We start from the raw sequence: 17,000 nt of genomic DNA, 5'->3' as shown, positions 1-17,000 counted from the left end.
AGTGGATTTTCTTTTCTTTTCTTTTCTTTCTTTCTTTCTTTTTTTTTTTTTTTTTTAATTTAATTTTTTATTTTTTATAAACATATATTTTTATCCCCAGGGGTACAGGTCTGTGAATCACCAGGTTTACACACTTCACAGCACTCACCAAATCACATACCCTCCCCAATGTCCATAATCCCACCCCCTTCTCCCAAACCCCCTCCCCCCGGCAACCCTCAGTTTGTTTTGTGAGATTAAGAGTCACTTATGGTTTGTCTCCCTCCCAAAAGATTTTACTTATTTATTTGAGAGAGAGGGAACATAAGCCAGGGGAGTGGGAAAGGGAGAAGCAGGCTTCCTGCTGAACAGGAAGCCCAATGCAGGGCTCAATTCCAGGACCCTGGGATCATGACCTGAGCTGAAGGCAGGCGCTTTAAGGACTGGGCCACCCAGGTGCCCTGTTAAAGTGGATTTCCAAGCGGAATGGGCTAACATGAGATTTGGGTGACTCTAGTAAACAAAATGGGATGCAGGATAGACATTATGGACCATACCTCTTATTGGGTCATGAAAATCTATCCCTGGCTGTTTAAGTAAGTACTCAGTTTGAGCCGTTAAGCATGATTTGAAGAGTCTACTGTTAAATAGCTCTTTTACCTACCTAACCTGGATAAATAAATATTTGTTAAGTGACAGGTAAGAAAATCATAATCTAGAGTAACAGTCCATGTTTTCCAGCTAATTTTATGTTTTTATTTGAAATATCTTACCTTTCTAAATGTAAGTTTAAGTAACAATCTAGGTTATTTTATTCGTGGATTTGCCCAAGTGAAATTGAGGGTTTCATCTGCAGTCTATTTTTATATCATGATAATTCATCCATTGGAAGCAAGTTTGACATGCTGAGGACGAAGTGGTGTCTTCTAATGAGGACTCCCAGAATAGAAGCAGCATATTAATAAACCCATCACCCACATGAAATCCACTAATTGAGCATTGTTTGTCAGCTAATCACAGGTCACGCCTGTGCTGACATTTCTCTTCCCCATCTTTAAATTTCACTAATTCCCAGCTATTGAGCTCATTAGGTGTTTTTAGTAGAATAAAAGGGTAGTAAGCTTTGAAAAATGATAAACGATGGTTGTTTACTTAAATTCCAAAAGCAGAGTCTTTAAAAAATACCTTTTGTATGAATTTTAAAGACCCTCTAATTGATTACAATGACCAGTTAATAATCAAATCTGTCATTACCAGAACAGCTACTACTACTTGATTGATTTTAACCAATAGGTATCAAGCAACTGATGGTCCTTAGCACAAATAGGGTGCCCCTATAGAATAGACTCTTTGGCTAACATATTATGGATATATTGTAAGATTTTGTCTTCTTGGTTGTCAGTCAATTAAACAGGAAACAGTAAGAGATTTCACAAATACCTATGAGGGTAGGGTCGGCGGGGAGCTGAATTTTTTTTTCTTTTTCTTTTTATGGGAGGTTTAGCTTTATTTCTACTCTCAAACTCTTTTAACTTTGCATAAAGTCCTCATCCTGACCTCAGAGATGGCAGAAACTATAATAAGCAACCCCCCGCCCCAAACAATATGTGAATTTTAATGTCTCTCTCTCTGGGGAATGGGAGGTTACACTACATACTTTGGGAGACATCCCAAAGATTGTCTGGCACTTTGCTACAGAAATGCTTTGGTCCAATCTCTTGTTGACTTAGGATACTAAAAGGCACAGAAAATGGGCTGCTCAACCCTCTGACCTGGGGTGGGGCAGAAAGTAGACAGCAAGGTGGTCTGGGACAGATGGGCAGACCATAGGAGTGGGTTCAAGTTCTTGGACACAGGTAGTTGATCTTGGGTGGCTGCTGAGGCAGCCACAGATGCTGCTCTGGTGGCCTTCATCTGCCTAGTTCATCAGCTCACTGGAACCATAGTTGGTCTTCCTCTGGGCCCCCTCCATGGAGTCACTGGCATGGGTGATGTTCTGCTGATGTGGATGCTAAAGTCTTCCCTGATGGTGCTGGGGCAGCCTCAGCTGAGCTGGGGGTCCATCATGGCCCCTGAGGCATAGACCATGTTGGGGCCTTTCTAGACCACGGCCACCATGGGGCCAGAGCTCATGTAGCTGATGAGGCTGGGTAGAAGGTCTTCCTCCTCAGGTCACGGTGGTGCTCAGCAAGGATGTTCTCTGGTGCCTGCAATATCTTCATTTCTATCAGCTTGAAGTCCCTTCTCTCAAAGCTTGGGATCACATCCACAAGGAGTCACCAGTGCACCCCATCTGGCTTCATGACAAGGGTCCATTCCTGGGTCCAGGAGGGCCCTCCTGAGCTGGGATCCAAGAGCAGGCTTGGCCAAGTGCTGGGGACACCATGAACTGCTCAGCAGCCCTGGCAGTGAGGCGTACCCCAAGAAGCTACCCATGACCCCCCTACTCGCTCTGAACGTTTTTTGGTAATAGACATGTTTGCCTGTAACATTTACCAATTAGTTGCTATCCACATGAATACCTGACAGCAAATTTGTTATATTCTAGCACTATGATTGTGGTGAAGTTGGCATATACCTGAAAATTTAAGAGAAGTATTCATTTTTTCAACAGATATTTAAGTAATGAAGTAGGAGATGAGGCTGGAGGTGGGGGTGGGGGCCAGGAATTGTAGTGTCTTGTAGGCAACAGCAAGGAGTTTGGGCTTTAATTCTAAGCAACTTGGAAAGAAATTGAAGGGTTTTAAACAGGAGAGTAAACAAAAAAAAATTTGATTTACTGTCTAAAAATATTTCTGTGCTGAGTGGAGAATAAACCACAGTAAGGCAAGAGTTAAGGGTTTATGGCAATAGTCAAGGCGAGAAAGGATGGCAGCATAAATTGGGGATGAGTCAAGGGCAATGGAGAGAAGTTGGCAGCCTCAGGTTGTATAGTCTAGAAACGGGTAGTTGAGCAAACAGAAAATTTAAACTCTACTTAATACCTAGACCTTCCTTTCTTAGATGAAAGATGATCTTGCCTCTCTTCTGAATTCTTCAACATCAAGTTTTGGAAAAAGATCTACAAATCATGCCATCTCATCCATTCTACAGTTAAGTGTCTGAACAGAACTGTATGACAGGGCTTGCAAAACAGAACAGAACAAACAGACCACTAAATATTTTCAAATGATGTCCTGACAGAACTTTCTAAAGTTCCAGGTGAGTGATTTTCAATGCAGAAAGAAAGGTAAAGTTTTCTCCCTGTTGAATGATCCAGGATAACTGTTGGTGAGAACATAGTTCCTATGCTGGTCAAGCCAATTTTCTACTGAGTGGAAATGCAGAGTGCAAGGAAGTCGCACAGGATATGGGAAGGCCAACAAGTGACACTGAGATTGTCTGAGCAGCAGTCCAATATTTGGGCCATGTCATCAAATGATTTGTGATTCTCATATACATCCTGAAAGGTCAATTTGGTTGAGGAGATTTTTGATTTGAAGCTTTCAGGAAATGATTTAGTGAGGTTGGTCTGGCTGGGAAGAGAAGCCATCACTTCTTTTTATGTGTTATTCCTACTGACTGTTTTGGGACAACACCAATACAGGGAGGCACTGAATTTTCTGTGAACACATTTTTTCATCTATTTGAGGATATAACAGATAAGCATGCAAAAGCAATGAACAAAATACCTTGAACTCTGAGAATTCCAAGATGGCAGAAAGAACATAGACCTGGAAGTCAGCCGTAGCTCTGAATCCTGCTTCTTGCTTCTATCAACTGTATGATTTCAGGCAAATTACTAACCTCATCATCTTTTTTAGTTTTATCTGAAGGAAAAAAAAAAATGGAGGTTTTGTTTTTTCCTTCCCGTTTGCTAGGATTAAATAACAAAAACCTGAATGGCTTTTTTTTTTTTTTTTTTAAGTAAAAAGGAAAACTGTGAACAGTAATATGTACTTAATGTACATTTTGAGATTCAGGAAAGAAATTTTGAATTCAGAGCAAACAAAATAAAACGAAACAATCCCCAGCATCCTCATGTTGAAGGAGTTAGGATAACCATTGATAAGAAAAGATAAGAAAACCGTTAGCATATCCATTTGTTGTAATTGTCTCAAGGTTTGAGATGAATGGGAGTGTTAGCTTTCATGCTATTGAATAATCAGAGACTAGAGAAGCCTAAAATGTACAAAATGTGCAGTACAGGTAAGTGTAAAAGGAATTAGAAAGGGAAAGATGAGTGTAGGCTTTTAGTAAAGCTGGAAACTATTAGTCTCAGAAGGCTGATCAGAATGTGGATAAGCATGTGGGAGAAGGGTGTGACAGGAAACTGGAAATATCTATTACCTTTCTTTTCTGCACTGAAATTCTCTTCCCTGGCCGGCATCCGGGCTCGCAGGGCCAGCCAAACCAGATGATCTTTCTGTGTTCCTTTTCTGGTTCAATTTCTGCAGGACTCTGACTCGCAGCCAGAGTAACTCAAAAGGTCTCTGCTTTCAGAGCAGGTTTTCTGCCAACTCCTGTCTCCACATCTTCAAAATCAAGGTAGACTCTTATGCTGCCAAATGCACTGGGACAAAAAGCAGAATGACTCCAATTTCTTAGAAGCAATGATACACACGGAGCTCCTCTCTTCTGCAATGAAGCTTATGGAGTGCTTTGTAAAATAGAGAGATCTGGAAATCGGGCTTCATCTCCAGGCCTGAGAGAACTCAGAATCTAGGCTAAGGGGCTGTGGATATGTGGAATGAGACTGCCCTGAGATTCAAGTGGAAAAATCCACCCATCGAGGGGTGGTGAAGAGGGACGGGTGTTCTGCGAAGGAACAACAGCCCTATAGACGGTTGCTGTTGGGAAATGAGCAAAGTAAATGACTAAATGGCAATGAACAAAATAGCTTAAATACTGAGAATTCCAATATAGCAGAATGAGCAAAGTAAATGAGCAAAGACGGAGGAACCCTGACCATAGTGTGCATTCAGTGAATGTGAATTATTGTCTCCAGTGTTTCCTAATTTGCCTAGTGATAAAAAACCACATGGAGGGACTTGTTGAATTCAAAGATTTCTGGGCCCCTCACCAAAGATTCTATTTCAACTGGCCTAAAGAGAGGGGGGTGTGGAGTTTCTATACTTAGCCAATGTTCCAGAATTCCTTTGTTTCTCTCAGTTTAGAAAACGCCACCTTAAAACAATTGTTCTCAGGGTTTGGGTGCTCTGGTCCCCTAGGTACTCCACCCTTAAAGTCCTCGGTAGGAGTGAAGAATCTGCATTTTTAGGAGTCCAGGGTAATTCTGATACCTGTGGTGAGGGAAAGGGGCTTGCGCGCCCCCCACCCAATAAATGTCTCCTCAAAGAGATTCACTGACTTCTTGTCAACTATTACCAAACTTTGGTTCTTGGCCCAAGTATCACAATTACTGGGGTCTGGAAGGGGAGGCAGGTGAGTAGCTTTCAATTTCGATTCCTACAATTATCCTGCTAAGATTCTTTATCAGTAGGTTTGAGCTGGGGTCAGTGCCTTTCTGTATTTTCAGTTTCCTTAGGCAAGTTTGTAATGCACCGTGGTTTGGGACCCATTAGACCCTACCCCAGAATAAGGCAGCATGATTGGTATTTACATATCTTAGGAAAAAATGTGTCCATTCAAATCAGGATTGGTCCTTGGAGAAACACAGGGTAAAAAAAGAGAGGCCCAAGGCAGGTGAAGAGCCTCCTCAGTCAGGGCTCCTGCTAATTCATTCTTGCTTCCAGGTTTCTAGTCCTGCCCCCTCTGTGGGGTTGTCTACATGAGCAAGCTCAGAAAAAGGAACCTGCTATTCAAGACCTCACTAGGGTTTTCTTCCAGGTGGGTCTAAGAAGTCCCTCCAGTAGGGGACCTCTGTTGGGCATATACCCATGGCCTTCACAGCCTCTTCCCATTGGCCTTAGCCTGGGATGTAGCTCCTGGATCCCCTGATCGCTGTCAGTTCCCTCCCATCAGCCCTCATTGCCCCAAACAGCTTCCTGCTCCAGCTGCCCTTCCATACGCCTGTCAGCCTTCCCTGCGCCGTCCAGAGCTCCCGTTCTGTGATCAACACATGCCCTTTGGCCTCCAACTACCTTGGACTGTTTTCTTCACTTTCTTGGCTCTACCGAGAGCTTCTCTCATTGGGGCTCTTTCCCTAAATATCTCGCAGTCAGGATGAGGGGAACAGTGTCCTTGGTGGTTCTCTCCAAAGCCTTTTCAATGTCATGGGTCCACAGTGGAGGGCAAAAAATCTATTTGTCTTTCTCCTGGTTTGTACCTATCACCTCAACTCCTGATTGTCTTAGGAGATGGCAGAATAAAATAATCTTTAAAAAAAGAAGAGAAAGAAAAAGAATGGGGGTGCCTGGGTGGCTCAGTCAGGTATCTGCCTCCAGTTCAGGTCATGATCCCGGGGTCCTGGGATCAAGTCCTGCATCAGGCTCGCTTCTCAGCGGGAAGACTGCTTCTCCCTCTCCCACTCCCTGTTTGTGTTTCCTCTCTCACTGTCTCTCTCTGTCAAATAAATAAAATCTTGAAAAGAAAGCAAGCAGGCATTAGTACCTCATATTCGCCTTATGTATTACCATAAAATTTACCTAATATGTTGTGAAAGAAGTTAAGTTTTTAGATACAGAGTAGTCCTCTGAGTGGTGGACCAAGCGAGAGAAAGTGAGGCTGGTCAGCCCCAGACGCAGTCAATAAAGGAATGCATTGATGCAGAGAATTCAAAAACAGTGACAAAACAAACCAAAAATCAATGCAATTTTTAAAAAAATCATCACATGCTGACAATTCTAAATAATATTAATAATAAAATGCACCACTCCTAAGAAAATCAGTTCTGAATAACTGCCGTGGTACTTGCTGAGTTTCTGTGACGTGAGCTTCACATGAGCACATTTTTTTTCTTTTTTCTTTTTTTTTTTTTTAAAGATTTTATTTATTTGACAGAGAGAGAGAGATCACAAGTAGGCAGAGAGGCAGGCACAGAGAGGTGGAAGCAGGCTCCCCACTGAGCAGAGAACCTGATGTGGGGCTTGAGCTCAGGACCCTGAGATCATGACCCAAGCCAAAGGCAGAGGCTTAACCCACTGAGCCACCCAGGTGTCCCGACATGAGCACATTTTCATTAGGTGTCCTTTAATCACCATTGCATTATACCTGGAAGTTAATTTAGAGAACTTCCGGTTATTCAATGGGCGCTCTCTGTGTTTTTATTCACAGAATACACTTGCGGAGGTTTGGCCTCTCTGGAGCTAGCCTGAATGGCCTTTTCCAAGCCCTGTGGTATCCCATATTCCTTCATTTGACAGTAGGCTTAAAATAAAGTGATAGCACAAGCATTATGAGGACAAAAAATGACTTACTTCAGATTTGTCATTCTCTGTGACCGCTTGGGGCTTCTACTTGCATTAAAATCTTGAAATTGTGCAAAAGAGCAGGAATTGCAAAGTGCATTATTTTTTGTTTGGTAGGCACAAGTTTCAGGTCACACGTGGAATAGTTTGTTAATTTGAGTAATACTTTTAAAACTGAAATGTTAAATTTAATAATAAATTATCTGTTTTACAACTATAGAACAAATCAAGAAAATAGTGATTACTACCGATTACTGCACGATTACTGCTTTTTGGCATATAGAAGAAGGGGATGTTAAAACTGATACTCTTTGGGGCTCTGAGTGGTTCAGTTAAGTGGCTGTCTTCAGCTCAGGTCATGATCTCAGGGTCTTGGGGTGGTGTCCTACATTGGATTTCCTGCTCAGTGGGGAGTCAGCTTCTCCCTCTGCCCCTTACCCTGACTCATGCTCTCTCTCTCTCTCTCAAATAAGTAATTGAAATCTTAAAAAAAGACAAAAAAAAAAAAAACAAAAACCCTGGTCCACTCTGATTGTCCAATATGGGTAATATACTATGTATACTAGATGTGCCACTGGTTCCTTAAAATACCACTGTTGGCTTCAACTAAGACATCACATGTTAATCAGGATAGAGAGAAAATAGACCTTAAAACCAGCTTTTGGTCTCCCTCCTCCTATAATAACTCAAGACAAAAAAAAAAATGACCAATGAAGACCTCCCAGTATGATTTAATTTGGGACCTGTGTGTTTCACACACCAAAGGAATTTGTTTCTTGACCCTTCAGCATTCCAACCTTTGCATATGTCTGTACGATGGTAATTTCAAGAGGAGTTGCCTTTTAAATATGGTATACACACTGAGGGATATTTTTTTTTTTAAGATTTTATTTATTTATTTGACAGAGAGAAATCACAAGTAGTTGGAGAGGCAGGCAAAGAGAGAGAGAGAGGAGGAAGCAGGCTCCCTGCTGAGCAGAGAGCCCCATGCGGGACTCGATCCCAGGACCCTGAGATCATGACCTGAGCCGAAGGCAGTGGCTTAACCCACTGAGCCACCCAGGCGCCCACTGAGGGATATTTTAAATTTGTTCATTATCTACCACTTTATGGCAAAAAGATTCCTAATAATTTAAAAATAGGCATATATTCTTGGCATTGAGCGGCATTGAGTGGTACAACTCATGAAGCAGTGCCGGATTCTGCCACCTAGTTTAATTTCAGTAGGGGGGTGTTTTGCATGTTCTAATGGCAACACTTAGTGAAAGTTACTTTTGGAAAACTAAGCTCGTGGATGAGCTATTTATGAATCCCTGTTGTCCTGCTGGCCAGGATATTGTCTCAGATTGGGCAAGTTCTCACTCCTAGTTGCCATTTGACCTCCCTTGCACACACTCATGCAGGCTCTGGCGGTGATCACCTGAACTACTTAAATCCTTTCCTTGCCCTTCTCCTCTCCTCCTCCTCCTCCTCCTCTTCATCACCCATCTGCTTTTTTGTCCTCCTCCTCCCATTTTTACCACATCCCCAAGGCTTAAGTTTCAGTTCCCTTGATACCGTCTCATTAATTTGTATATGATGCAATTCCATGGTATTTGGCAAGTCACGATATTTTGGCTTCTATTTTCATTTCATTTGCCCAGTTCGGGAAACAGAGCATGTAGGATTCAGATCAGTGCATGGAACATGCATTGATTATTATGTGCAAGCTTTTGCAGAGTAGACTGACCTTAAAAGGTATTTGCTTTGGGGCCTTGCCAAAAGCATACTTCTGATTCTCTAGGGTTAGCGAGGAGTGGAACTGTCAGGGTGCCAAAAGTCAATGATTAGTCAAAGGGTATTTCTACTGTCCCCTTTTTTTTCTACCCAAAACCACATTAAGCAATATCTAGATATTACTCTCATTGGTTTGGGGGCATCGACAAATGAGATATTTCTTCATAAAATCTTGGAACAACCCCGAACTCTTATTTATTTGGGCAAAAGTGGATAGAAGGAATTTGCCTGCAACATACCGCTGGGCTCTATGACCCTGAGTACATTGCTACTCCAAAGGGCAACAGTGTTCTACCCCTTAACACCTCCTCTAGAATAGAATAGAAGATGTCATGGAGAAGACATCTAGCCATGGCTCTCTTCCCTTTGGAGGCATGTTTGCAGGGCAGATTTTCTCTAGTAACTATCCTAATTGGCAAAGGTGCACACATTTTATGTGACAGAAAAATTCTTACAGGCATTTTGCAAACATAACATATTCTTCCTTTGCTGCAATATTTGTCTTTTGGGAAATGGCCTGCAGAGCCTTGTGGTAAGTTGCTTAAGAGTAGTTATAGTCTGTTAATCCCATTTTTTCCCCCCTAAGAGAGAGCGTAAATAAAACTGTCTGCTGAATATCAGAGTCTCTAGGCTCATACAGGGGCATTGGACCAAAGGTCTCCCAGAAAGCAGTTTTATTCTAAAATAAAAAGACTGACTTACCAGAACTGGATCTTAACCAGAGTTCATGGCAATTTGGGGACCAGAGTCCAAGGGGCATCTTTGGTGGGGCTGCAGGATTCTGGAGATCCCTCTTAAAAAAAAACACAGCTGCACTGTGTTTTTTATTGTATATACATTTCATCAGGTTTTTTCAAATGCTTCTCTTTCTTTCTTTCTTTGACAGAGATCACAAGCAGGCAGAGGCAGGCAGAGAGAGAGAAGTGGGAAGCTGGCTCCCTGCTGAGCAGAGAGCCTGACATGGTGCTCCATCCCAGGACCCTGAGATCATGACCTGAGACGAAGGCAGAGGCTTAGCCCACTGAGCCACCCAGGTGCCCCAAATGCTTCTCTTTCTAAAATGATTTTCTGCAGCTTTCAGAAGCTAAGTTTGCATCTCAAATTATATTAAAATTCTTTTTTTTCCCTCTTCTTTAAGAGAGAGTGTGTGGTTGGTGGGGCAGAGCAGAGGGAGAGAAAGAAACTCAAGCAGACTTCACACACTGAATGTGGGGCCTGACCCGGAGCTTGATCCTACGACCCTAAGATCATAACCTTAGCCAAAATCAAGAGTTGGACACTTAACCAACTGATCCACCCAGGCACCCCTAATATTAATTCGTAATGGTATGCCATTGCCATAGTCCATCTTTCAGGATGGAATTTTTCAGAGCCCATATGTATCTATCACCCAGTGCTGACAAGCATCCACATGGGACTAGCCTGCTTCCTCTCTTATCCTGTACCTCCTGCCCCATTTCTGTTATATAGCAAGTCCCAAACATCACATTAATTTATTGAAGGGAATATTTAAAGAAACAAAAATACAGGGGCATCTGGGTAGCTCAGAGCATCTATCTCTGGCAGCTCAGGTCGTGATCCCAGGGTCCTGGGATCGAGCCCTGCATTGAGTTCCCTGCTCAGCGAGGAGTCTCCTTCCTCTCCCTCTGCTGCTTCCCCTGGTTATGCTCTCTCTTTCTCAAATAAATAAAAATCTTAACAAAAAAAAAGAAGAAGAAAAGAAGGAAACAAAAATACACATCTCTGGGTGAGAATTATGACCCCATTATTAACAGTATCTTGGATTCAGCTATTGTACTTATGTACAATTGTATCGTATTTTGAAATGTACTATCTCCTTATTTTTTAAAATATTTATTTATTTATTTATTTATTTATTTATTTATTTTATAGAGGAGGCTCTATGGTGGGGCTCAATCTCACAACCCTGAGATTAGGACTCAAGCCAAAACCAAGAGTTGGCACTTAACTGACTGCACCACCCACATGCCCAAAATTTACTATGTCTTAAGAGAAATATGGCTTCAGAATTTTTTTTCTTGCATCTCAATCTGCCAATCACAGAGAAATTTGGTAAGTGCCCAAGAAACTAGGTATGATCACCTGGGTCTTTTATTTTTATTTATTTATTTATTTATTTTTACTTTCACCATAATATTTTATTACCTTTTTTTTGATGTTCCATAAAATATCTACGATGTCTATGTCTTGGCAGTTTTATGTTGCAGAATTGTATGATTTCTAACTGGTGCTCTCTTGTTATTTATGGGCAAATATTTACCTCTATTCTGTTCAAATGGAACATCCTGGAATTACTTGGTATCTCAAAATATTAACAATTTTTTTGTTCAAAAAATTATTATTGATCTCTAAAATTATTATTTATAATTTAATCTTTCAATTAGTTTTACTTTTTAAGTCAGAAAGTAAAGCTACTTTCTGCAAAAAAAAATAATTTTTGGAGGAAATCAGAGGTGTGCCTTATGACTTATGAGTGTATATCGGTAAATGTTACCTAGCTCCCTCAGTTATTTGTGCGGACAATATACAACACACTTCACAATCTACAGGGTATGAGTACCAACCAAGAAGAACAAGGCATTGTCTTAGATCTAGGGAAAATTGCTAGATATCCAAGAGGGCTCCTGAGGTAGTTGCTATAGCTGTACCAAGAAGACCCAGCTACCAGAAGACCCGTTCTATTGTTGAAGGACTGCAGCAAGAGCCTAGATTCCATCTTGATACAGGCTGGCCAAGGAATCATTTACAATACATTCTAATAGAGCAGCATGACACTGAGCAAAGTCTTCAAACTCAGAAAGGCCAGTTTGGATTCTGCCTTTACAGCTTGTGTAGCCCTGGGTTTGAAATTTCTTATCCTCTGGGTGTAAGATTTCCTTCTTTATAAAGGAGCGTGGAGATATCCTCCATGTAGGGTTGCCAGATGTTACAGCTACCACAGTTTAAACATAGTGGCCAGCCCACAGGAAGTGAGCAGGCACTGGGGGGTTGCCACCCTTCCCTTCATTTCTGTGGCCCCGTTCTTCTGGATTGCTCTTTCCTTCTTGGAAAACCTCTCCTGGGCTCTCGTCTTGAACACGAGTGCTTCCCAGCTGCCTTCTGTTCTCTTTGAGCTCACTCTCTCCAATATCTCATCCAGAACACTGACTGTTGTCCTAACCTCAGCAACAACATCCTAGCCTGAACCATTCTTCAGCATTTCTCCTGGGCTCCCAATACAACTTGTTACTAGTAATTTCTGCTTGAATATTCCCCAGCTACCTCAGACTCCACATGCCCATTATTGAACTCACCATCTTCCCTGTCACACTCTCTAGTCGCCTCCCCTACCTGGGTTAAAGTAGCGCCATTCACTTATTCCCTTAAGCCAGACAACCGGGGGTCGCTTTTGAACATTCACTACCATTTTTATATACAAATATGTCAACTATTCCTGTCAATATTGACACTTAAGTATCATTTCATTTCCACTGTCCTAGTTTAGGCCCCCATTGTTTTCCTACTGTTAACTAGCTTTTCCCATTTCCAGCATTAACCATCTTCAGACTATATACAAAGTCAAGAGTATAATTTTCTTCTTGATATTACCTTCTTTTAAAATTTTTATTGTACCCAAAACGGCTTATAAAAAGATCATAAAATGCAGTTATATAAGAAATAACTACCTATAATCCACTAGCCAGATGAAACCACTACTAAAATTTGGCATACATTCTCTCAGACTATCTCAAACTTCTAAATAGTAGACTGTGTTGTAAGTTCAAACCCTAACAGTTTCGGAAAGCTTGATATGGTGAGACTGAAACTAAACAGCTAACGGAGCGCCTGAGTGGCTCAGTACGTTAAGCCTCCCGGTCTTGATTTTGGCTCAGGTCATGATCTCAGGCTCCTAGGACCCAGCCCTGCATTGGGGTACCCAATCAGTAGGGAGTCTGCTTCCTTAAAACTCTCTCTCCCTCTCCCTGGTCGCTTTTTCATATAAATAAATAAATAAATAAATAATAAACCCATTTTTAAGAAAAGAAAAAAAAAAAAAAAAAGGAAATGAAAGGAAAAGAAACAACTAGGATCTGCCGTCTGACCCGCACTGGGCAATGGATGGTCCTTACACTGTGCTGATATAACAGAGGCCGACCACTGGCTGGAGACTGATTTTTGGCCGATTTCATTTTAAAGGACATACGGTCAAATCACGTACCTTTGTTGAGATTATAGTTTCTCCTGAAAGAAACAGATGCCATCTGAGTGATCGGTCCTGGAGCATGAAACTCGGACGGTAAGCTGAGGTGCGGTAAAAGGCTTTCTTCTCCTAACGACCAGAATTTCCTTCAGCCCAGACTCCGAGGATTTCCGGGCATTTCCGGTGACGGAACGACAGCGGCTACACCGGGGAAGCTGGGAGCAAACCAGCCTTCTTAGAGACGGAGGCTGTGCCCTGGTCATGCGCAGTAGAAATTCTGCCGGTGGTTCTTCCTTTCCGGGATTCCCAAAACTACAGCGAGACTCAAGATAATAGCCTGCTTTCTGCCGAACCGTGGAGAAACAAGAGAAAGGGGCCATTTGATAATCGAGACAAAATTAAATGATTAAATACATGCAACTAGAAAGGCTAGACAGCTAAAATAACCAGTAAGTAAATGTTGTTGAAATACATTCACTGCTCAGTGACTTGAAGTCAGCAGCAATTGAAGGCGAGTACGTTGTAGCAGACAACTGGCCCCTTTTCAGCACTGATGGGTCTTAATTTACTTGCACTGTGTGTTTTATAATCCTGTGTGTGTGGAAATAATTGAATGACCTTTAAAAGGTAAAGTCTTCTCTAGGTGTTTGATTTTTAGCTAGATGCCAATCCTTTGAGAAAACAAGCCTTCTTAAACAATAGGTGGCCACGTTTCTTTGTTTGGTTTCATTGTTCTGAAGCTTTTCATTGCTGACTGTCATTCACAGGTTTTGGTCACCAGTGGGCAGTTTCTGGGGTTCGCAGCACCCTCCCCCCGCCCCCAACCAAGATATTTCAGTGTTGCCTGGGGGTAGTGGTGGTGCTTTGGCATTGGGTGATCCATTATCTTGTGTAGGAACTTGCAGCTCTCCAATTTAAGTCTGTCTTGTTAATGCTTCCTTGTTCTACTCTTGGAAAGTAGATCTGAGATTCCCCAAGTCTCAAAAGGCATTTTTATATACCAATTATTTTAGTCTAATATCTTTGAAGACAGCAATTAACATGGTATATTTAAATGGCTAAGTTAAAAAAAAATAGCTAAGTTTTTCCTCTGCATATCCTGGCCTCTGAAATGTCACTGATCATGTGTATCACATGCTATTTAGATCATGGGGAGGAGGTGTTTCAAATTAAAGTAAAAACAAATTCAGCCTTTCCATTCCTAAAGTTAGTTTTATTTCATTGTTGTGTAACAGATTCATGTGGGAATCTGTTTCTGTAAGTTACCTTTAGTTGCTTAAGAATACTCTTCTCACAGAGTTAAGCTAAGTATCTTTTCAGTCTTTTTCTAAATATTTGCATTTATGGATAAGAAATGGAAATATTTTTAGTTTTCGTAGCACCAAGATTATTTCTGAACTTTTTATAATGTAATAAAATAGACCAAGATGATGTCTGTTTTATAAATTGTTATATAATTATAGATGATTTATACTAATTGAATTAAATGTACACTAATGTTTAAATATTAATTTATTCCACCATTTAAATACCTGTTTTCTTCTAAGGCCCAGGATAGTGGGTTGTTTATACCACTAGATTCCCAACTTTAATTTGTACCCTGATTATCTAGAAAGTCCTGGGTCCTATCCTGAGTATCTGATTCTATAGATCTGAGGAGGGGCAAGAATTTATCTTCCTAACAAGTTTTTAGGTGATGTTGATGCTTCTGGCCTGGGGAACCCCTCTTGAAAAACCACTGGTTTAAAACATACAGAGGGATGCTTTTCATAGGGCTTGTCTGGGTACTGGAATGTTTCTGTGGCTGATAGACACAAATAGGGACTTCTCACAAATAGGTTCTAAATCTAAATCCTTTGGTTTTACATCTCCACTTAATTTTAGGATTCTTGGCATTCTGGCACTAGGGACAGGAAGAGAGCTAATGCCATTAGCCCCAAATCAGTTATAGGAGAGTAGGCAGGAGTAGAAGAGTGTGTTAATTTGGGTTTGTACAAATTGAGTTGGATGTCCATGTAGAAGTGTGCTAAAGGCAAGTAGAAATTATGGACCAGCACTCAGGAGCAAGAACAGGGCTGTCGAGAGAAGGAACTAATAACTTACTGATGACCTAATTGTCTATGTCTTCACTGTTTTGTTTCATTTAATCCCCATAAGTCTCCTGAGGGTAGTCAAAAAGTATTTTTACTTTTATCCATGGGGAAGGAAATGGAGATTTGTTAGGTAACTAATAATTAATTGTCTAGGACCCAAATTTGAACCCCAGTTGGTCTGTTTCTAAACTCTTTTTTTATATTTGTGGATGAGAGGGTTTGAGAAGGGAAGGTAGGCTTTAGTGTCCTGTACTGCAAAAGGATCAGGCAGCAAGAAGGCTGAGAAAAATCATTCAGAGTTTCTCTCTGAGAAGGAAGCCTTTAGTATTTTGGTTGATAGCGTAAGTCCATCAAATGAGGTAGGTGAGGAAGAAGAGGCAATGAGTGAAGTATTCACTTATTGAAGATTGGTTTTAAAAGGAAAAAGACAGGATATTTTGAAGTTGACAGTTGATATTTTGAAGATTAAGGCCTTCCCTGGTATAGGCACCTGTTAAGGACTGAATGTTTGTGTCCCACCCAAGTTCGTAAGTTGTGGTCCAACCCCCTCCAATGTCATCATGGTATCATCATATTTGGAGATGGGGCACTTTTGGAAGGTGATTAGGTTTTGATTAGTTTATGAATATGGGACCTCCATGATGGAATTGATGCCCTTGTAAGAAGAGGAAGAGACAGATGCCTATTTCTCCATGTACTTGGCACCCAGAAAAGGCCATGTGAGCACACAAAAGGAAGGTGGCCATCTACAAGCCAGGAGAGAGACCCTCGCCAGAAATGGACTATATGGACACCCTGTCCTCAGACTTCCAGCTTCCAGAACTGTGAGAAAGCAAATGTCGTTTAAGCCACCCGGACTATAGTCTTTTATGAGAGCAGCCTGAGCTAAGACAGCGCCCATGCAAACTGGTGGGGTTGTTTATTCAGACACGGTCCATTAGAAGCTTGCTCTGAGGGTTCTGAATATATGAAATTGGTTTCTCTTGATGTCTGTTCCCATGCCCACTTCTGTTGGAACACCTACAAACAAGCAGGGTATCCCAGTCTTGTCAGCGTTCTCCTGCCAAATATGCTTAATTATGTAACTGGGTGAGGTGTGCATTGCTTCTTACATAAGAACCGGTTTTTCTGTCATTTATCAAGCTGGATTGGGCTACTTCTCTTTCACTCATGTGCATGTGATACGTGAGGCGGTAAAGGTGGTTTAAAACTATTCCTTGAATGGCTTTCAGTTTTAGTTTGAGCTTCAGCACTGATGAGCTAAAGTTCTTAACACTTAACGCTAAGGAAATCAACCCTATTATATTAGGTCTCTGAAGTGTTTAGAGAGCAACCCAAAATAAATGAAATATCAAATTATTGATTCATATGGGTCACTCCCTTCATATAAAAGATAGTGTACAATGTTATTTCTGTTCTGCTTTGAACTCACTTTGTCTTTTATTTTGAACTTAAAGTGGAGATGACTTATAAATGACTACAGATTTTATTTTTCTGCGGCATGACTAAAAAGATTCATAGTTGATTTATTACTGATCTCCCGAATATGTAACAGGTAGAGCCAAGAGAATGAAAAGCATATTAAACATGAAGCTAGTGAGG

The 17,000-nt window shown here is 41.2% G+C and overlaps 1 pseudogene; it reads right to left on the bottom strand.

Moving 5' to 3' along the window:
• Positions 1–392: 392 nt before the first annotated feature.
• Positions 393–13,646, bottom strand: LOC106006309 (annotated as a pseudogene).
• Positions 13,647–17,000: the final 3,354 nt, after the last annotated feature.

Source organism: Mustela putorius, unplaced genomic scaffold, assembly GCF_011764305.1.
Source record: "Mustela putorius furo isolate JIRA1106 unplaced genomic scaffold, ASM1176430v1.1 tig00000827_pilon_pilon_pilon, whole genome shotgun sequence".
Classification (NCBI taxonomy): Eukaryota; Metazoa; Chordata; class Mammalia; order Carnivora; family Mustelidae; genus Mustela; species Mustela putorius.
Note: the sequence above shows the minus strand (reverse complement) of the source record. Positions and strands in the feature narration are given on the sequence as shown.